The sequence below is a fragment of the Hyla sarda genome, unplaced genomic scaffold (assembly GCF_029499605.1).
Source record: "Hyla sarda isolate aHylSar1 unplaced genomic scaffold, aHylSar1.hap1 scaffold_806, whole genome shotgun sequence".
In the NCBI taxonomy this organism is placed as follows: domain Eukaryota; kingdom Metazoa; phylum Chordata; class Amphibia; order Anura; family Hylidae; genus Hyla; species Hyla sarda.
The window spans coordinates 1-17,482 of record NW_026610832.1 but is presented as its reverse complement, the minus strand read 5'-3'; the positions used below and the strand labels follow the sequence as shown (position 1 = coordinate 17,482).

The 17,482-nt window shown below is 45.8% G+C and overlaps 7 non-coding genes and 1 pseudogene across 7 annotated transcripts; all 8 read left to right on the top strand.

The window, feature by feature from the left end:
• The first annotated feature begins 1,405 nt into the window (after positions 1-1,405).
• Positions 1,406-1,596, top strand: LOC130346991 (U2 spliceosomal RNA). The gene has a single exon (XR_008885012.1). It is a non-coding gene; the product is annotated as a U2 spliceosomal RNA (small nuclear RNA).
• A 2,081-nt stretch (positions 1,597-3,677) lies between these two features.
• LOC130346983 (U2 spliceosomal RNA) lies at positions 3,678-3,868 on the top strand. Its single transcript, XR_008885007.1, has one exon. It is a non-coding gene; the product is annotated as a U2 spliceosomal RNA (small nuclear RNA).
• Positions 3,869-5,951: 2,083 nt separating this feature from the next.
• Positions 5,952-6,142, top strand: LOC130346971 (U2 spliceosomal RNA). Its single transcript, XR_008884996.1, has one exon. It is a non-coding gene; the product is annotated as a U2 spliceosomal RNA (small nuclear RNA).
• A 2,079-nt stretch (positions 6,143-8,221) lies between these two features.
• LOC130347037 (U2 spliceosomal RNA) lies at positions 8,222-8,412 on the top strand. The gene has a single exon (XR_008885054.1). It is a non-coding gene; the product is annotated as a U2 spliceosomal RNA (small nuclear RNA).
• A 2,090-nt stretch (positions 8,413-10,502) lies between these two features.
• On the top strand, positions 10,503-10,693 carry LOC130347025 (U2 spliceosomal RNA). The gene has a single exon (XR_008885043.1). It is a non-coding gene; the product is annotated as a U2 spliceosomal RNA (small nuclear RNA).
• A 2,089-nt stretch (positions 10,694-12,782) lies between these two features.
• On the top strand, positions 12,783-12,973 carry LOC130347013 (U2 spliceosomal RNA). The gene has a single exon (XR_008885032.1). It is a non-coding gene; the product is annotated as a U2 spliceosomal RNA (small nuclear RNA).
• A 2,081-nt stretch (positions 12,974-15,054) lies between these two features.
• On the top strand, positions 15,055-15,245 carry LOC130347000 (U2 spliceosomal RNA). Its single transcript, XR_008885021.1, has one exon. It is a non-coding gene; the product is annotated as a U2 spliceosomal RNA (small nuclear RNA).
• A 2,085-nt stretch (positions 15,246-17,330) lies between these two features.
• LOC130346986 (U2 spliceosomal RNA) lies at positions 17,331-17,482 on the top strand (annotated as a pseudogene; the record flags this gene model as incomplete).

The following is a 17,482-nucleotide window of genomic DNA, read 5'->3' as shown; positions in this document are numbered from 1 at the left end:
CTTGCTAAATTCTGTGCACAGACTTTGAGATCTATGCTTTAGACTGTATCTAAACCTGCTCCAACATGGACTGACATTCTGGCCTACTTTCAGCCGATGCGACTTGTCTGTCGCTGAACAGTCGCTTTTTATGTATTCAGCACCTATGTATAATGTTGTAAAAATGCTCTAGAAGCTAAAGTCGCAGAAATGTCACACATATTTGGCCTGCAACTTTCTGTGCGACAAATTCAGACAGGAAAAATCAGTATAAATCCTTAGAAAATTATCCCCCAGTGTCTCCATCTGCTGGCGGTATTGAATAAGCATTGCTGCACTGATGGGGTATGCATTAGACGAAAAAAAAGAAGAAAAAGAAGAATAATACGCCCAGAAAAGAGGCGAAAAGGAGAAAAACGTAAAAAAACGTGAAAAAAAAGTAAGAGGAAGAGAAGGGAAAAAAAGGTGGAAATGGGTTTAAAAGTGATTTCGGCGGAGAAATATATATATATATATATATATATATATATATATATATATATATATATATATATGCGCACACACACACATAGATATAAACGTATTCTCCGTTGAGATATTGCAGCCGCTGCTGTGTCCAGGCCCAGGAGCCTTAGCACTGTGCTGTGATGTCACTCAATACCACTGACATCACTAGGTGTAAACAACATCTCTCCTTTGCTGTGTATGTGACTATGGAGCTGTTTGGTGATGTCGTCTATTACGGCCTTCATAGAAGCAACAGGAGATTGTTGCATCCATCTTGAACCCTCAGAACTACAGTGCTATGATGTCACTCACTTCCACAGGCCTTGCAGAGTGTAAACAACAACAACCCAGCTTTGTTGTGTATGTAACCATAGGGATTTGTGATGTCACCTAGAACCTTCACAGCAGCGACAGCTTTATGAGGAGCATCAGCACTGCTCTGCCTGAGCAGAACCATCACCGCCATAGGTTGTCAAATAACCCGGATTTAACCCACACAGGTAAGTCCAATGGGGTGCAGGCATGTCCTCTATGCTTACAGCTTCCCGTGGGTGTTGGTTTGATACCGTTTGGGGACAGCCAAGGAGGCATCTGCAGGCAACAAAGGTAGGTGTGTGCTTGTGTGTGTGTTTCCTATGCAGATCCTAAGCCCAGTGTCACATGCAAGTAGGAGGAGTAAGAAGGGTTCCTGGCAAATCCGGGTTATGGATTGCATTTAAAAAGGCCCCGTGGGAGTGCAATGGGCCCCTGTCTTGCTGCTTAGCAATAATGGTATGGGTTTAGGTTCTGCTGTGTGTACTGGTGGTTGACTGCCCCCCAGCCCAGAGTGTGCATGGAAAATTGTCTGGCAGCCTCCCTGACAGCAAGCAGTGATAGTGCCCATGAAGGGGACCTTGTTGGGCCCGCCCCTTTCACGGTTATCGCTTCTCGGCCTTTTGGCTAAGATCAAGTGTAGTATCTGTTCTTATCAGTTTAATATCTGATACGTCCCCTATCTGGGGACCATATATTAAATGGATTTTTGAGAACGGGGGCCGATTTCGAAGCTTGCTTCCGTCGCCCTATGCATTGACCCGATATGGCAGTATCTTCGGGTACAGTGCACCACCCCCTTACAGGGTTAAAAAGAAAGATTCCTACTTTCATTGCTACCTGCTTGCTGGCTAGCCAGCTAGCCAGCCCTGTGGGCCTTGCTGCTGCTGCAGCCAAAAAACAAAAGGTGGTGCTGCTGCTGCTTCTGCTGCTTCTGCTTCTGCTTGTGTCTGGCCCCTGTTGGAGCGTCCAGGCACAGGACTTCTGCTGCTGCTGACTAAATGGCCTCCTTAATTGGATCATTTGAGTAGCCAGCACACCTGTGCAGGTAGGGCATGACATGATAGGCAGCTGCCTTGATAGCGGGTGGGTGCTGAATGTTCCTAATTGACAAAATAAGATTAATGCTTATGAAGAAATATAAAATCTCATCCCTTCCCCAATATCGCACCACACCCCTACCCCTTAATTCCCTGGTTGAACTTGATGGACATATGTCTTTTTTCGACCGTACTAACTATGTAACTATGTAACATAACATGGGGGGGGTCTCCTGGCTGTTCACACAGGTGTGTCATTGCTGTACATTGACCATGCATTGCTTCTGTGGTATTGCAAAGGCAAAGACAAATGCTTCCAGCCATCCATTGCACTAATGGATTGGTCATCAGCTGGCTGTCTATGTCCCGCATCAATATAGACCAAAGTACAGAGGGTTAGGCTATGCTATTGTGCACCTACCTGATGCATCAGAAGGTGCGAGGCCCTTGCTAAATTCTGTGCACAGACTTTGAGATCTATGCTTTAGACTGTATCTAAACCTGCTCCAACATGGACTGACATTCTGGCCTACTTTCAGCCGATGCGACTTGTCTGTCGCTGAACAGTCGCTTTTTATGTATTCAGCACCTATGTATAATGTTGTAAAAATGCTCTAGAAGCTAAAGTCGCAGAAATGTCACACATATTTGGCCTGCAACTTTCTGTGCGACAAATTCAGACAGGAAAAATCAGTATAAATCCTTAGAAAATTATCCCCCAGTGTCTCCATCTGCTGGCGGTATTGAATAAGCATTGCTGCACTGATGGGGTATGCATTAGACGAAAAAAAAGAAGAAAAAGAAGAATAATACGCCCAGAAAAGAGGCGAAAAGGAGAAAAACGTAAAAAAACGTGAAAAAAAAGTAAGAGGAAGAGAAGGGAAAAAAAGGTGGAAATGGGTTTAAAAGTGATTTCGGCGGAGAAATATATATATATATATATATATATATATATATATATATATATGCGCACACACACACATAGATATAAACGTATTCTCCGTTGAGATATTGCAGCCGCTGCTGTGTCCAGGCCCAGGAGCCTTAGCACTGTGCTGTGATGTCACTCAATACCACTGACATCACTAGGTGTAAACAACATCTCTCCTTTGCTGTGTATGTGACTATGGAGCTGTTTGGTGATGTCGTCTATTACGGCCTTCATAGAAGCAACAGGAGATTGTTGCATCCATCTTGAACCCTCAGAACTACAGTGCTATGATGTCACTCACTTCCACAGGCCTTGCAGAGTGTAAACAACAACAACCCAGCTTTGTTGTGTATGTAACCATAGGGATTTGTGATGTCACCTAGAACCTTCACAGCAGCGACAGCTTTATGAGGAGCATCAGCACTGCTCTGCCTGAGCAGAACCATCACCGCCATAGGTTGTCAAATAACCCGGATTTAACCCACACAGGTAAGTCCAATGGGGTGCAGGCATGTCCTCTATGCTTACAGCTTCCCGTGGGTGTTGGTTTGATACCGTTTGGGGACAGCCAAGGAGGCATCTGCAGGCAACAAAGGTAGGTGTGTGCTTGTGTGTGTGTTTCCTATGCAGATCCTAAGCCCAGTGTCACATGCAAGTAGGAGGAGTAAGAAGGGTTCCTGGCAAATCCGGGTTATGGATTGCATTTAAAAAGGCCCCGTGGGAGTGCAATGGGCCCCTGTCTTGCTGCTTAGCAATAATGGTATGGGTTTAGGTTCTGCTGTGTGTACTGGTGGTTGACTGCCCCCCAGCCCAGAGTGTGCATGGAAAATTGTCTGGCAGCCTCCCTGACAGCAAGCAGTGATAGTGCCCATGAAGGGGACCTTGTTGGGCCCGCCCCTTTCACGGTTATCGCTTCTCGGCCTTTTGGCTAAGATCAAGTGTAGTATCTGTTCTTATCAGTTTAATATCTGATACGTCCCCTATCTGGGGACCATATATTAAATGGATTTTTGAGAACGGGGGCCGATTTCGAAGCTTGCTTCCGTCGCCCTATGCATTGACCCGATATGGCAGTATCTTCGGGTACAGTGCACCACCCCCTTACAGGGTTAAAAAGAAAGATTCCTACTTTCATTGCTACCTGCTTGCTGGCTAGCCAGCTAGCCAGCCCTGTGGGCCTTGCTGCTGCTGCAGCCAAAAAACAAAAGGTGGTGCTGCTGCTGCTTCTGCTGCTTCTGCTTCTGCTTGTGTCTGGCCCCTGTTGGAGCGTCCAGGCACAGGACTTCTGCTGCTGCTGACTAAATGGCCTCCTTAATTGGATCATTTGAGTAGCCAGCACACCTGTGCAGGTAGGGCATGACATGATAGGCAGCTGCCTTGATAGCGGGTGGGTGCTGAATGTTCCTAATTGACAAAATAAGATTAATGCTTATGAAGAAATATAAAATCTCATCCCTTCCCCAATATCGCGCCACACCCCTACCCCTTAATTCCCTGGTTGAACTTGATGGACATATGTCTTTTTTCGACCGTACTAACTATGTAACTATGTAACATAACATGGGGGGGTCTCCTGGCTGTTCACACAGGTGTGTCATTGCTGTACATTGACCATGCATTGCTTCTGTGGTATTGCAAAGGCAAAGACAAATGCTTCCAGCCATCCATTGCACTAATGGATTGGTCATCAGCTGGCTGTCTATGTCCCGCATCAATATAGACCAAAGTACAGAGGGTTAGGCTATGCTATTGTGCACCTACCTGATGCATCAGAAGGTGCGAGGCCCTTGCTAAATTCTGTGCACAGACTTTGAGATCTATGCTTTAGACTGTATCTAAACCTGCTCCAACATGGACTGACATTCTGGCCTACTTTCAGCCGATGCGACTTGTCTGTCGCTGAACAGTCGCTTTTTATGTATTCAGCACCTATGTATAATGTTGTAAAAATGCTCTAGAAGCTAAAGTCGCAGAAATGTCACACATATTTGGCCTGCAACTTTCTGTGCGACAAATTCAGACAGGAAAAATCAGTATAAATCCTTAGAAAATTATCCCCCAGTGTCTCCATCTGCTGGCGGTATTGAATAAGCATTGCTGCACTGATGGGGTATGCATTAGACGAAAAAAAAGAAGAAAAAGAAGAATAATACGCCCAGAAAAGAGGCGAAAAGGAGAAAAACGTAAAAAAACGTGAAAAAAAAGTAAGAGGAAGAGAAGGGAAAAAAAGGTGGAAATGGGTTTAAAAGTGATTTCGGCGGAGAATATATATATATATATATATATATATATATATATATATATATATATGCGCACACACACACATAGATATAAACGTATTCTCCGTTGAGATATTGCAGCCGCTGCTGTGTCCAGGCCCAGGAGCCTTAGCACTGTGCTGTGATGTCACTCAATACCACTGACATCACTAGGTGTAAACAACATCTCTCCTTTGCTGTGTATGTGACTATGGAGCTGTTTGGTGATGTCGTCTATTACGGCCTTCATAGAAGCAACAGGAGATTGTTGCATCCATCTTGAACCCTCAGAACTACAGTGCTATGATGTCACTCACTTCCACAGGCCTTGCAGAGTGTAAACAACAACAACCCAGCTTTGTTGTGTATGTAACCATAGGGATTTGTGATGTCACCTAGAACCTTCACAGCAGCGACAGCTTTATGAGGAGCATCAGCACTGCTCTGCCTGAGCAGAACCATCACCGCCATAGGTTGTCAAATAACCCGGATTTAACCCACACAGGTAAGTCCAATGGGGTGCAGGCATGTCCTCTATGCTTACAGCTTCCCGTGGGTGTTGGTTTGATACCGTTTGGGGACAGCCAAGGAGGCATCTGCAGGCAACAAAGGTAGGTGTGTGCTTGTGTGTGTGTTTCCTATGCAGATCCTAAGCCCAGTGTCACATGCAAGTAGGAGGAGTAAGAAGGGTTCCTGGCAAATCCGGGTTATGGATTGCATTTAAAAAGGCCCCGTGGGAGTGCAATGGGCCCCTGTCTTGCTGCTTAGCAATAATGGTATGGGTTTAGGTTCTGCTGTGTGTACTGGTGGTTGACTGCCCCCCAGCCCAGAGTGTGCATGGAAAATTGTCTGGCAGCCTCCCTGACAGCAAGCAGTGATAGTGCCCATGAAGGGGACCTTGTTGGGCCCGCCCCTTTCACGGTTATCGCTTCTCGGCCTTTTGGCTAAGATCAAGTGTAGTATCTGTTCTTATCAGTTTAATATCTGATACGTCCCCTATCTGGGGACCATATATTAAATGGATTTTTGAGAACGGGGGCCGATTTCGAAGCTTGCTTCCGTCGCCCTATGCATTGACCCGATATGGCAGTATCTTCGGGTACAGTGCACCACCCCCTTACAGGGTTAAAAAGAAAGATTCCTACTTTCATTGCTACCTGCTTGCTGGCTAGCCAGCTAGCCAGCCCTGTGGGCCTTGCTGCTGCTGCAGCCAAAAAACAAAAGGTGGTGCTGCTGCTGCTTCTGCTGCTTCTGCTTCTGCTTGTGTCTGGCCCCTGTTGGAGCGTCCAGGCACAGGACTTCTGCTGCTGCTGACTAAATGGCCTCCTTAATTGGATCATTTGAGTAGCCAGCACACCTGTGCAGGTAGGGCATGACATGATAGGCAGCTGCCTTGATAGCGGGTGGGTGCTGAATGTTCCTAATTGACAAAATAAGATTAATGCTTATGAAGAAATATAAAATCTCATCCCTTCCCCAATATCGCGCCACACCCCTACCCCTTAATTCCCTGGTTGAACTTGATGGACATATGTCTTTTTTCGACCGTACTAACTATGTAACTATGTAACATAACATGGGGGGGGTCTCCTGGCTGTTCACACAGGTGTGTCATTGCTGTACATTGACCATGCATTGCTTCTGTGGTATTGCAAAGGCAAAGACAAATGCTTCCAGCCATCCATTGCACTAATGGATTGGTCATCAGCTGGCTGTCTATGTCCCGCATCAATATAGACCAAAGTACAGAGGGTTAGGCTATGCTATTGTGCACCTACCTGATGCATCAGAAGGTGCGAGGCCCTTGCTAAATTCTGTGCACAGACTTTGAGATCTATGCTTTAGACTGTATCTAAACCTGCTCCAACATGGACTGACATTCTGGCCTACTTTCAGCCGATGCGACTTGTCTGTCGCTGAACAGTCGCTTTTTATGTATTCAGCACCTATGTATAATGTTGTAAAAATGCTCTAGAAGCTAAAGTCGCAGAAATGTCACACATATTTGGCCTGCAACTTTCTGTGCGACAAATTCAGACAGGAAAAATCAGTATAAATCCTTAGAAAATTATCCCCCAGTGTCTCCATCTGCTGGCGGTATTGAATAAGCATTGCTGCACTGATGGGGTATGCATTAGACGAAAAAAAAGAAGAAAAAGAAGAATAATACGCCCAGAAAAGAGGCGAAAAGGAGAAAAACGTAAAAAAACGTGAAAAAAAAGTAAGAGGAAGAGAAGGGAAAAAAAGGTGGAAATGGGTTTAAAAGTGATTTCGGCGGAGAAATATATATATATATATATATATATATATATATATATATATGCGCACACACACACATAGATATAAACGTATTCTCCGTTGAGATATTGCAGCCGCTGCTGTGTCCAGGCCCAGGAGCCTTAGCACTGTGCTGTGATGTCACTCAATACCACTGACATCACTAGGTGTAAACAACATCTCTCCTTTGCTGTGTATGTGACTATGGAGCTGTTTGGTGATGTCGTCTATTACGGCCTTCATAGAAGCAACAGGAGATTGTTGCATCCATCTTGAACCCTCAGAACTACAGTGCTATGATGTCACTCACTTCCACAGGCCTTGCAGAGTGTAAACAACAACAACCCAGCTTTGTTGTGTATGTAACCATAGGGATTTGTGATGTCACCTAGAACCTTCACAGCAGCGACAGCTTTATGAGGAGCATCAGCACTGCTCTGCCTGAGCAGAACCATCACCGCCATAGGTTGTCAAATAACCCGGATTTAACCCACACAGGTAAGTCCAATGGGGTGCAGGCATGTCCTCTATGCTTACAGCTTCCCGTGGGTGTTGGTTTGATACCGTTTGGGGACAGCCAAGGAGGCATCTGCAGGCAACAAAGGTAGGTGTGTGCTTGTGTGTGTGTTTCCTATGCAGATCCTAAGCCCAGTGTCACATGCAAGTAGGAGGAGTAAGAAGGGTTCCTGGCAAATCCGGGTTATGGATTGCATTTAAAAAGGCCCCGTGGGAGTGCAATGGGCCCCTGTCTTGCTGCTTAGCAATAATGGTATGGGTTTAGGTTCTGCTGTGTGTACTGGTGGTTGACTGCCCCCCAGCCCAGAGTGTGCATGGAAAATTGTCTGGCAGCCTCCCTGACAGCAAGCAGTGATAGTGCCCATGAAGGGGACCTTGTTGGGCCCGCCCCTTTCACGGTTATCGCTTCTCGGCCTTTTGGCTAAGATCAAGTGTAGTATCTGTTCTTATCAGTTTAATATCTGATACGTCCCCTATCTGGGGACCATATATTAAATGGATTTTTGAGAACGGGGGCCGATTTCGAAGCTTGCTTCCGTCGCCCTATGCATTGACCCGATATGGCAGTATCTTCGGGTACAGTGCACCACCCCCTTACAGGGTTAAAAAGAAAGATTCCTACTTTCATTGCTACCTGCTTGCTGGCTAGCCAGCTAGCCAGCCCTGTGGGCCTTGCTGCTGCTGCAGCCAAAAAACAAAAGGTGGTGCTGCTGCTGCTTCTGCTGCTTCTGCTTCTGCTTGTGTCTGGCCCCTGTTGGAGCGTCCAGGCACAGGACTTCTGCTGCTGCTGACTAAATGGCCTCCTTAATTGGATCATTTGAGTAGCCAGCACACCTGTGCAGGTAGGGCATGACATGATAGGCAGCTGCCTTGATAGCGGGTGGGTGCTGAATGTTCCTAATTGACAAAATAAGATTAATGCTTATGAAGAAATATAAAATCTCATCCCTTCCCCAATATCGCGCCACACCCCTACCCCTTAATTCCCTGGTTGAACTTGATGGACATATGTCTTTTTTCGACCGTACTAACTATGTAACTATGTAACATAACATGGGGGGGGTCTCCTGGCTGTTCACACAGGTGTGTCATTGCTGTACATTGACCATGCATTGCTTCTGTGGTATTGCAAAGGCAAAGACAAATGCTTCCAGCCATCCATTGCACTAATGGATTGGTCATCAGCTGGCTGTCTATGTCCCGCATCAATATAGACCAAAGTACAGAGGGTTAGGCTATGCTATTGTGCACCTACCTGATGCATCAGAAGGTGCGAGGCCCTTGCTAAATTCTGTGCACAGACTTTGAGATCTATGCTTTAGACTGTATCTAAACCTGCTCCAACATGGACTGACATTCTGGCCTACTTTCAGCCGATGCGACTTGTCTGTCGCTGAACAGTCGCTTTTTATGTATTCAGCACCTATGTATAATGTTGTAAAAATGCTCTAGAAGCTAAAGTCGCAGAAATGTCACACATATTTGGCCTGCAACTTTCTGTGCGACAAATTCAGACAGGAAAAATCAGTATAAATCCTTAGAAAATTATCCCCCAGTGTCTCCATCTGCTGGCGGTATTGAATAAGCATTGCTGCACTGATGGGGTATGCATTAGACGAAAAAAAAGAAGAAAAAGAAGAATAATACGCCCAGAAAAGAGGCGAAAAGGAGAAAAACGTAAAAAAACGTGAAAAAAAAGTAAGAGGAAGAGAAGGGAAAAAAAGGTGGAAATGGGTTTAAAAGTGATTTCGGCGGAGAAATATATATATATATATATATATATATATATATATATATATATATATATGCGCACACACACACATAGATATAAACGTATTCTCCGTTGAGATATTGCGCAGCCGCTGCTGTGTCCAGGCCCAGGAGCCTTAGCACTGTGCTGTGATGTCACTCAATACCACTGACATCACTAGGTGTAAACAACATCTCTCCTTTGCTGTGTATGTGACTATGGAGCTGTTTGGTGATGTCGTCTATTACGGCCTTCATAGAAGCAACAGGAGATTGTTGCATCCATCTTGAACCCTCAGAACTACAGTGCTATGATGTCACTCACTTCCACAGGCCTTGCAGAGTGTAAACAACAACAACCCAGCTTTGTTGTGTATGTAACCATAGGGATTTGTGATGTCACCTAGAACCTTCACAGCAGCGACAGCTTTATGAGGAGCATCAGCACTGCTCTGCCTGAGCAGAACCATCACCCGCCATAGGTTGTCAAATAACCCGGATTTAACCCACACAGGTAAGTCCAATGGGGTGCAGGCATGTCCTCTATGCTTACAGCTTCCCGTGGGTGTTGGTTTGATACCGTTTGGGGACAGCCAAGGAGGCATCTGCAGGCAACAAAGGTAGGTGTGTGCTTGTGTGTGTGTTTCCTATGCAGATCCTAAGCCCAGTGTCACATGCAAGTAGGAGGAGTAAGAAGGGTTCCTGGCAAATCCGGGTTATGGATTGCATTTAAAAAGGCCCCGTGGGAGTGCAATGGGCCCCTGTCTTGCTGCTTAGCAATAATGGTATGGGTTTAGGTTCTGCTGTGTGTACTGGTGGTTGACTGCCCCCCAGCCCAGAGTGTGCATGGAAAATTGTCTGGCAGCCTCCCTGACAGCAAGCAGTGATAGTGCCCATGAAGGGGACCTTGTTGGGCCCGCCCCTTTCACGGTTATCGCTTCTCGGCCTTTTGGCTAAGATCAAGTGTAGTATCTGTTCTTATCAGTTTAATATCTGATACGTCCCCTATCTGGGGACCATATATTAAATGGATTTTTGAGAACGGGGGCCGATTTCGAAGCTTGCTTCCGTCGCCCTATGCATTGACCCGATATGGCAGTATCTTCGGGTACAGTGCACCACCCCCTTACAGGGTTAAAAAGAAAGATTCCTACTTTCATTGCTACCTGCTTGCTGGCTAGCCAGCTAGCCAGCCCTGTGGGCCTTGCTGCTGCTGCAGCCAAAAAACAAAAGGTGGTGCTGCTGCTGCTTCTGCTGCTTCTGCTTCTGCTTGTGTCTGGCCCCTGTTGGAGCGTCCAGGCACAGGACTTCTGCTGCTGCTGACTAAATGGCCTCCTTAATTGGATCATTTGAGTAGCCAGCACACCTGTGCAGGTAGGGCATGACATGATAGGCAGCTGCCTTGATAGCGGGTGGGTGCTGAATGTTCCTAATTGACAAAATAAGATTAATGCTTATGAAGAAATATAAAATCTCATCCCTTCCCCAATATCGCGCCACACCCCTACCCCTTAATTCCCTGGTTGAACTTGATGGACATATGTCTTTTTTCGACCGTACTAACTATGTAACTATGTAACATAACATGGGGGGGGTCTCCTGGCTGTTCACACAGGTGTGTCATTGCTGTACATTGACCATGCATTGCTTCTGTGGTATTGCAAAGGCAAAGACAAATGCTTCCAGCCATCCATTGCACTAATGGATTGGTCATCAGCTGGCTGTCTATGTCCCGCATCAATATAGACCAAAGTACAGAGGGTTAGGCTATGCTATTGTGCACCTACCTGATGCATCAGAAGGTGCGAGGCCCTTGCTAAATTCTGTGCACAGACTTTGAGATCTATGCTTTAGACTGTATCTAAACCTGCTCCAACATGGACTGACATTCTGGCCTACTTTCAGCCGATGCGACTTGTCTGTCGCTGAACAGTCGCTTTTTATGTATTCAGCACCTATGTATAATGTTGTAAAAATGCTCTAGAAGCTAAAGTCGCAGAAATGTCACACATATTTGGCCTGCAACTTTCTGTGCGACAAATTCAGACAGGAAAAATCAGTATAAATCCTTAGAAAATTATCCCCCAGTGTCTCCATCTGCTGGCGGTATTGAATAAGCATTGCTGCACTGATGGGGTATGCATTAGACGAAAAAAAAGAAGAAAAAGAAGAATAATACGCCCAGAAAAGAGGCGAAAAGGAGAAAAACGTAAAAAAACGTGAAAAAAAAGTAAGAGGAAGAGAAGGGAAAAAAAGGTGGAAATGGGTTTAAAAGTGATTTCGGCGGAGAAATATATATATATATATATATATATATATATATATATATATATATATATATGCGCACACACACACATAGATATAAACGTATTCTCCGTTGAGATATTGCAGCCGCTGCTGTGTCCAGGCCCAGGAGCCTTAGCACTGTGCTGTGATGTCACTCAATACCACTGACATCACTAGGTGTAAACAACATCTCTCCTTTGCTGTGTATGTGACTATGGAGCTGTTTGGTGATGTCGTCTATTACGGCCTTCATAGAAGCAACAGGAGATTGTTGCATCCATCTTGAACCCTCAGAACTACAGTGCTATGATGTCACTCACTTCCACAGGCCTTGCAGAGTGTAAACAACAACAACCCAGCTTTGTTGTGTATGTAACCATAGGGATTTGTGATGTCACCTAGAACCTTCACAGCAGCGACAGCTTTATGAGGAGCATCAGCACTGCTCTGCCTGAGCAGAACCATCACCGCCATAGGTTGTCAAATAACCCGGATTTAACCCACACAGGTAAGTCCAATGGGGTGCAGGCATGTCCTCTATGCTTACAGCTTCCCGTGGGTGTTGGTTTGATACCGTTTGGGGACAGCCAAGGAGGCATCTGCAGGCAACAAAGGTAGGTGTGTGCTTGTGTGTGTGTTTCCTATGCAGATCCTAAGCCCAGTGTCACATGCAAGTAGGAGGAGTAAGAAGGGTTCCTGGCAAATCCGGGTTATGGATTGCATTTAAAAAGGCCCCGTGGGAGTGCAATGGGCCCCTGTCTTGCTGCTTAGCAATAATGGTATGGGTTTAGGTTCTGCTGTGTGTACTGGTGGTTGACTGCCCCCCAGCCCAGAGTGTGCATGGAAAATTGTCTGGCAGCCTCCCTGACAGCAAGCAGTGATAGTGCCCATGAAGGGGACCTTGTTGGGCCCGCCCCTTTCACGGTTATCGCTTCTCGGCCTTTTGGCTAAGATCAAGTGTAGTATCTGTTCTTATCAGTTTAATATCTGATACGTCCCCTATCTGGGGACCATATATTAAATGGATTTTTGAGAACGGGGGCCGATTTCGAAGCTTGCTTCCGTCGCCCTATGCATTGACCCGATATGGCAGTATCTTCGGGTACAGTGCACCACCCCCTTACAGGGTTAAAAAGAAAGATTCCTACTTTCATTGCTACCTGCTTGCTGGCTAGCCAGCTAGCCAGCCCTGTGGGCCTTGCTGCTGCTGCAGCCAAAAAACAAAAGGTGGTGCTGCTGCTGCTTCTGCTGCTTCTGCTTCTGCTTGTGTCTGGCCCCTGTTGGAGCGTCCAGGCACAGGACTTCTGCTGCTGCTGACTAAATGGCCTCCTTAATTGGATCATTTGAGTAGCCAGCACACCTGTGCAGGTAGGGCATGACATGATAGGCAGCTGCCTTGATAGCGGGTGGGTGCTGAATGTTCCTAATTGACAAAATAAGATTAATGCTTATGAAGAAATATAAAATCTCATCCCTTCCCCAATATCGCGCCACACCCCTACCCCTTAATTCCCTGGTTGAACTTGATGGACATATGTCTTTTTTCGACCGTACTAACTATGTAACTATGTAACATAACATGGGGGGGGTCTCCTGGCTGTTCACACAGGTGTGTCATTGCTGTACATTGACCATGCATTGCTTCTGTGGTATTGCAAAGGCAAAGACAAATGCTTCCAGCCATCCATTGCACTAATGGATTGGTCATCAGCTGGCTGTCTATGTCCCGCATCAATATAGACCAAAGTACAGAGGGTTAGGCTATGCTATTGTGCACCTACCTGATGCATCAGAAGGTGCGAGGCCCTTGCTAAATTCTGTGCACAGACTTTGAGATCTATGCTTTAGACTGTATCTAAACCTGCTCCAACATGGACTGACATTCTGGCCTACTTTCAGCCGATGCGACTTGTCTGTCGCTGAACAGTCGCTTTTTATGTATTCAGCACCTATGTATAATGTTGTAAAAATGCTCTAGAAGCTAAAGTCGCAGAAATGTCACACATATTTGGCCTGCAACTTTCTGTGCGACAAATTCAGACAGGAAAAATCAGTATAAATCCTTAGAAAATTATCCCCCAGTGTCTCCATCTGCTGGCGGTATTGAATAAGCATTGCTGCACTGATGGGGTATGCATTAGACGAAAAAAAAGAAGAAAAAGAAGAATAATACGCCCAGAAAAGAGGCGAAAAGGAGAAAAACGTAAAAAAACGTGAAAAAAAAGTAAGAGGAAGAGAAGGGAAAAAAAGGTGGAAATGGGTTTAAAAGTGATTTCGGCGGAGAAATATATATATATATATATATATATATATATATATATATATATGCGCACACACACACATAGATATAAACGTATTCTCCGTTGAGATATTGCAGCCGCTGCTGTGTCCAGGCCCAGGAGCCTTAGCACTGTGCTGTGATGTCACTCAATACCACTGACATCACTAGGTGTAAACAACATCTCTCCTTTGCTGTGTATGTGACTATGGAGCTGTTTGGTGATGTCGTCTATTACGGCCTTCATAGAAGCAACAGGAGATTGTTGCATCCATCTTGAACCCTCAGAACTACAGTGCTATGATGTCACTCACTTCCACAGGCCTTGCAGAGTGTAAACAACAACAACCCAGCTTTGTTGTGTATGTAACCATAGGGATTTGTGATGTCACCTAGAACCTTCACAGCAGCGACAGCTTTATGAGGAGCATCAGCACTGCTCTGCCTGAGCAGAACCATCACCGCCATAGGTTGTCAAATAACCCGGATTTAACCCACACAGGTAAGTCCAATGGGGTGCAGGCATGTCCTCTATGCTTACAGCTTCCCGTGGGTGTTGGTTTGATACCGTTTGGGGACAGCCAAGGAGGCATCTGCAGGCAACAAAGGTAGGTGTGTGCTTGTGTGTGTGTTTCCTATGCAGATCCTAAGCCCAGTGTCACATGCAAGTAGGAGGAGTAAGAAGGGTTCCTGGCAAATCCGGGTTATGGATTGCATTTAAAAAGGCCCCGTGGGAGTGCAATGGGCCCCTGTCTTGCTGCTTAGCAATAATGGTATGGGTTTAGGTTCTGCTGTGTGTACTGGTGGTTGACTGCCCCCCAGCCCAGAGTGTGCATGGAAAATTGTCTGGCAGCCTCCCTGACAGCAAGCAGTGATAGTGCCCATGAAGGGGACCTTGTTGGGCCCGCCCCTTTCACGGTTATCGCTTCTCGGCCTTTTGGCTAAGATCAAGTGTAGTATCTGTTCTTATCAGTTTAATATCTGATACGTCCCCTATCTGGGGACCATATATTAAATGGATTTTTGAGAACGGGGGCCGATTTCGAAGCTTGCTTCCGTCGCCCTATGCATTGACCCGATATGGCAGTATCTTCGGGTACAGTGCACCACCCCCTTACAGGGTTAAAAAGAAAGATTCCTACTTTCATTGCTACCTGCTTGCTGGCTAGCCAGCTAGCCAGCCCTGTGGGCCTTGCTGCTGCTGCAGCCAAAAAACAAAAGGTGGTGCTGCTGCTGCTTCTGCTGCTTCTGCTTCTGCTTGTGTCTGGCCCCTGTTGGAGCGTCCAGGCACAGGACTTCTGCTGCTGCTGACTAAATGGCCTCCTTAATTGGATCATTTGAGTAGCCAGCACACCTGTGCAGGTAGGGCATGACATGATAGGCAGCTGCCTTGATAGCGGGTGGGTGCTGAATGTTCCTAATTGACAAAATAAGATTAATGCTTATGAAGAAATATAAAATCTCATCCCTTCCCCAATATCGCGCCACACCCCTACCCCTTAATTCCCTGGTTGAACTTGATGGACATATGTCTTTTTTCGACCGTACTAACTATGTAACTATGTAACATAACATGGGGGGGGTCTCCTGGCTGTTCACACAGGTGTGTCATTGCTGTACATTGACCATGCATTGCTTCTGTGGTATTGCAAAGGCAAAGACAAATGCTTCCAGCCATCCATTGCACTAATGGATTGGTCATCAGCTGGCTGTCTATGTCCCGCATCAATATAGACCAAAGTACAGAGGGTTAGGCTATGCTATTGTGCACCTACCTGATGCATCAGAAGGTGCGAGGCCCTTGCTAAATTCTGTGCACAGACTTTGAGATCTATGCTTTAGACTGTATCTAAACCTGCTCCAACATGGACTGACATTCTGGCCTACTTTCAGCCGATGCGACTTGTCTGTCGCTGAACAGTCGCTTTTTATGTATTCAGCACCTATGTATAATGTTGTAAAAATGCTCTAGAAGCTAAAGTCGCAGAAATGTCACACATATTTGGCCTGCAACTTTCTGTGCGACAAATTCAGACAGGAAAAATCAGTATAAATCCTTAGAAAATTATCCCCCAGTGTCTCCATCTGCTGGCGGTATTGAATAAGCATTGCTGCACTGATGGGGTATGCATTAGACGAAAAAAAAGAAGAAAAAGAAGAATAATACGCCCAGAAAAGAGGCGAAAAGGAGAAAAACGTAAAAAAACGTGAAAAAAAAGTAAGAGGAAGAGAAGGGAAAAAAAGGTGGAAATGGGTTTAAAAGTGATTTCGGCGGAGAAATATATATATATATATATATATATATATATATATATATATATATATGCGCACACACACACATAGATATAAACGTATTCTCCGTTGAGATATTGCAGCCGCTGCTGTGTCCAGGCCCAGGAGCCTTAGCACTGTGCTGTGATGTCACTCAATACCACTGACATCACTAGGTGTAAACAACATCTCTCCTTTGCTGTGTATGTGACTATGGAGCTGTTTGGTGATGTCGTCTATTACGGCCTTCATAGAAGCAACAGGAGATTGTTGCATCCATCTTGAACCCTCAGAACTACAGTGCTATGATGTCACTCACTTCCACAGGCCTTGCAGAGTGTAAACAACAACAACCCAGCTTTGTTGTGTATGTAACCATAGGGATTTGTGATGTCACCTAGAACCTTCACAGCAGCGACAGCTTTATGAGGAGCATCAGCACTGCTCTGCCTGAGCAGAACCATCACCGCCATAGGTTGTCAAATAACCCGGATTTAACCCACACAGGTAAGTCCAATGGGGTGCAGGCATGTCCTCTATGCTTACAGCTTCCCGTGGGTGTTGGTTTGATACCGTTTGGGGACAGCCAAGGAGGCATCTGCAGGCAACAAAGGTAGGTGTGTGCTTGTGTGTGTGTTTCCTATGCAGATCCTAAGCCCAGTGTCACATGCAAGTAGGAGGAGTAAGAAGGGTTCCTGGCAAATCCGGGTTATGGATTGCATTTAAAAAGGCCCCGTGGGAGTGCAATGGGCCCCTGTCTTGCTGCTTAGCAATAATGGTATGGGTTTAGGTTCTGCTGTGTGTACTGGTGGTTGACTGCCCCCCAGCCCAGAGTGTGCATGGAAAATTGTCTGGCAGCCTCCCTGACAGCAAGCAGTGATAGTGCCCATGAAGGGGACCTTGTTGGGCCCGCCCCTTTCACGGTTATCGCTTCTCGGCCTTTTGGCTAAGATCAAGTGTAGTATCTGTTCTTATCAGTTTAATATCTGATACGTCCCCTATCTGGGGACCATATATTAAATGGATTTTTGAGAACGGGGGCCGATTTCGAAGCTTGCTTCCGTCGCCCTATGCATTA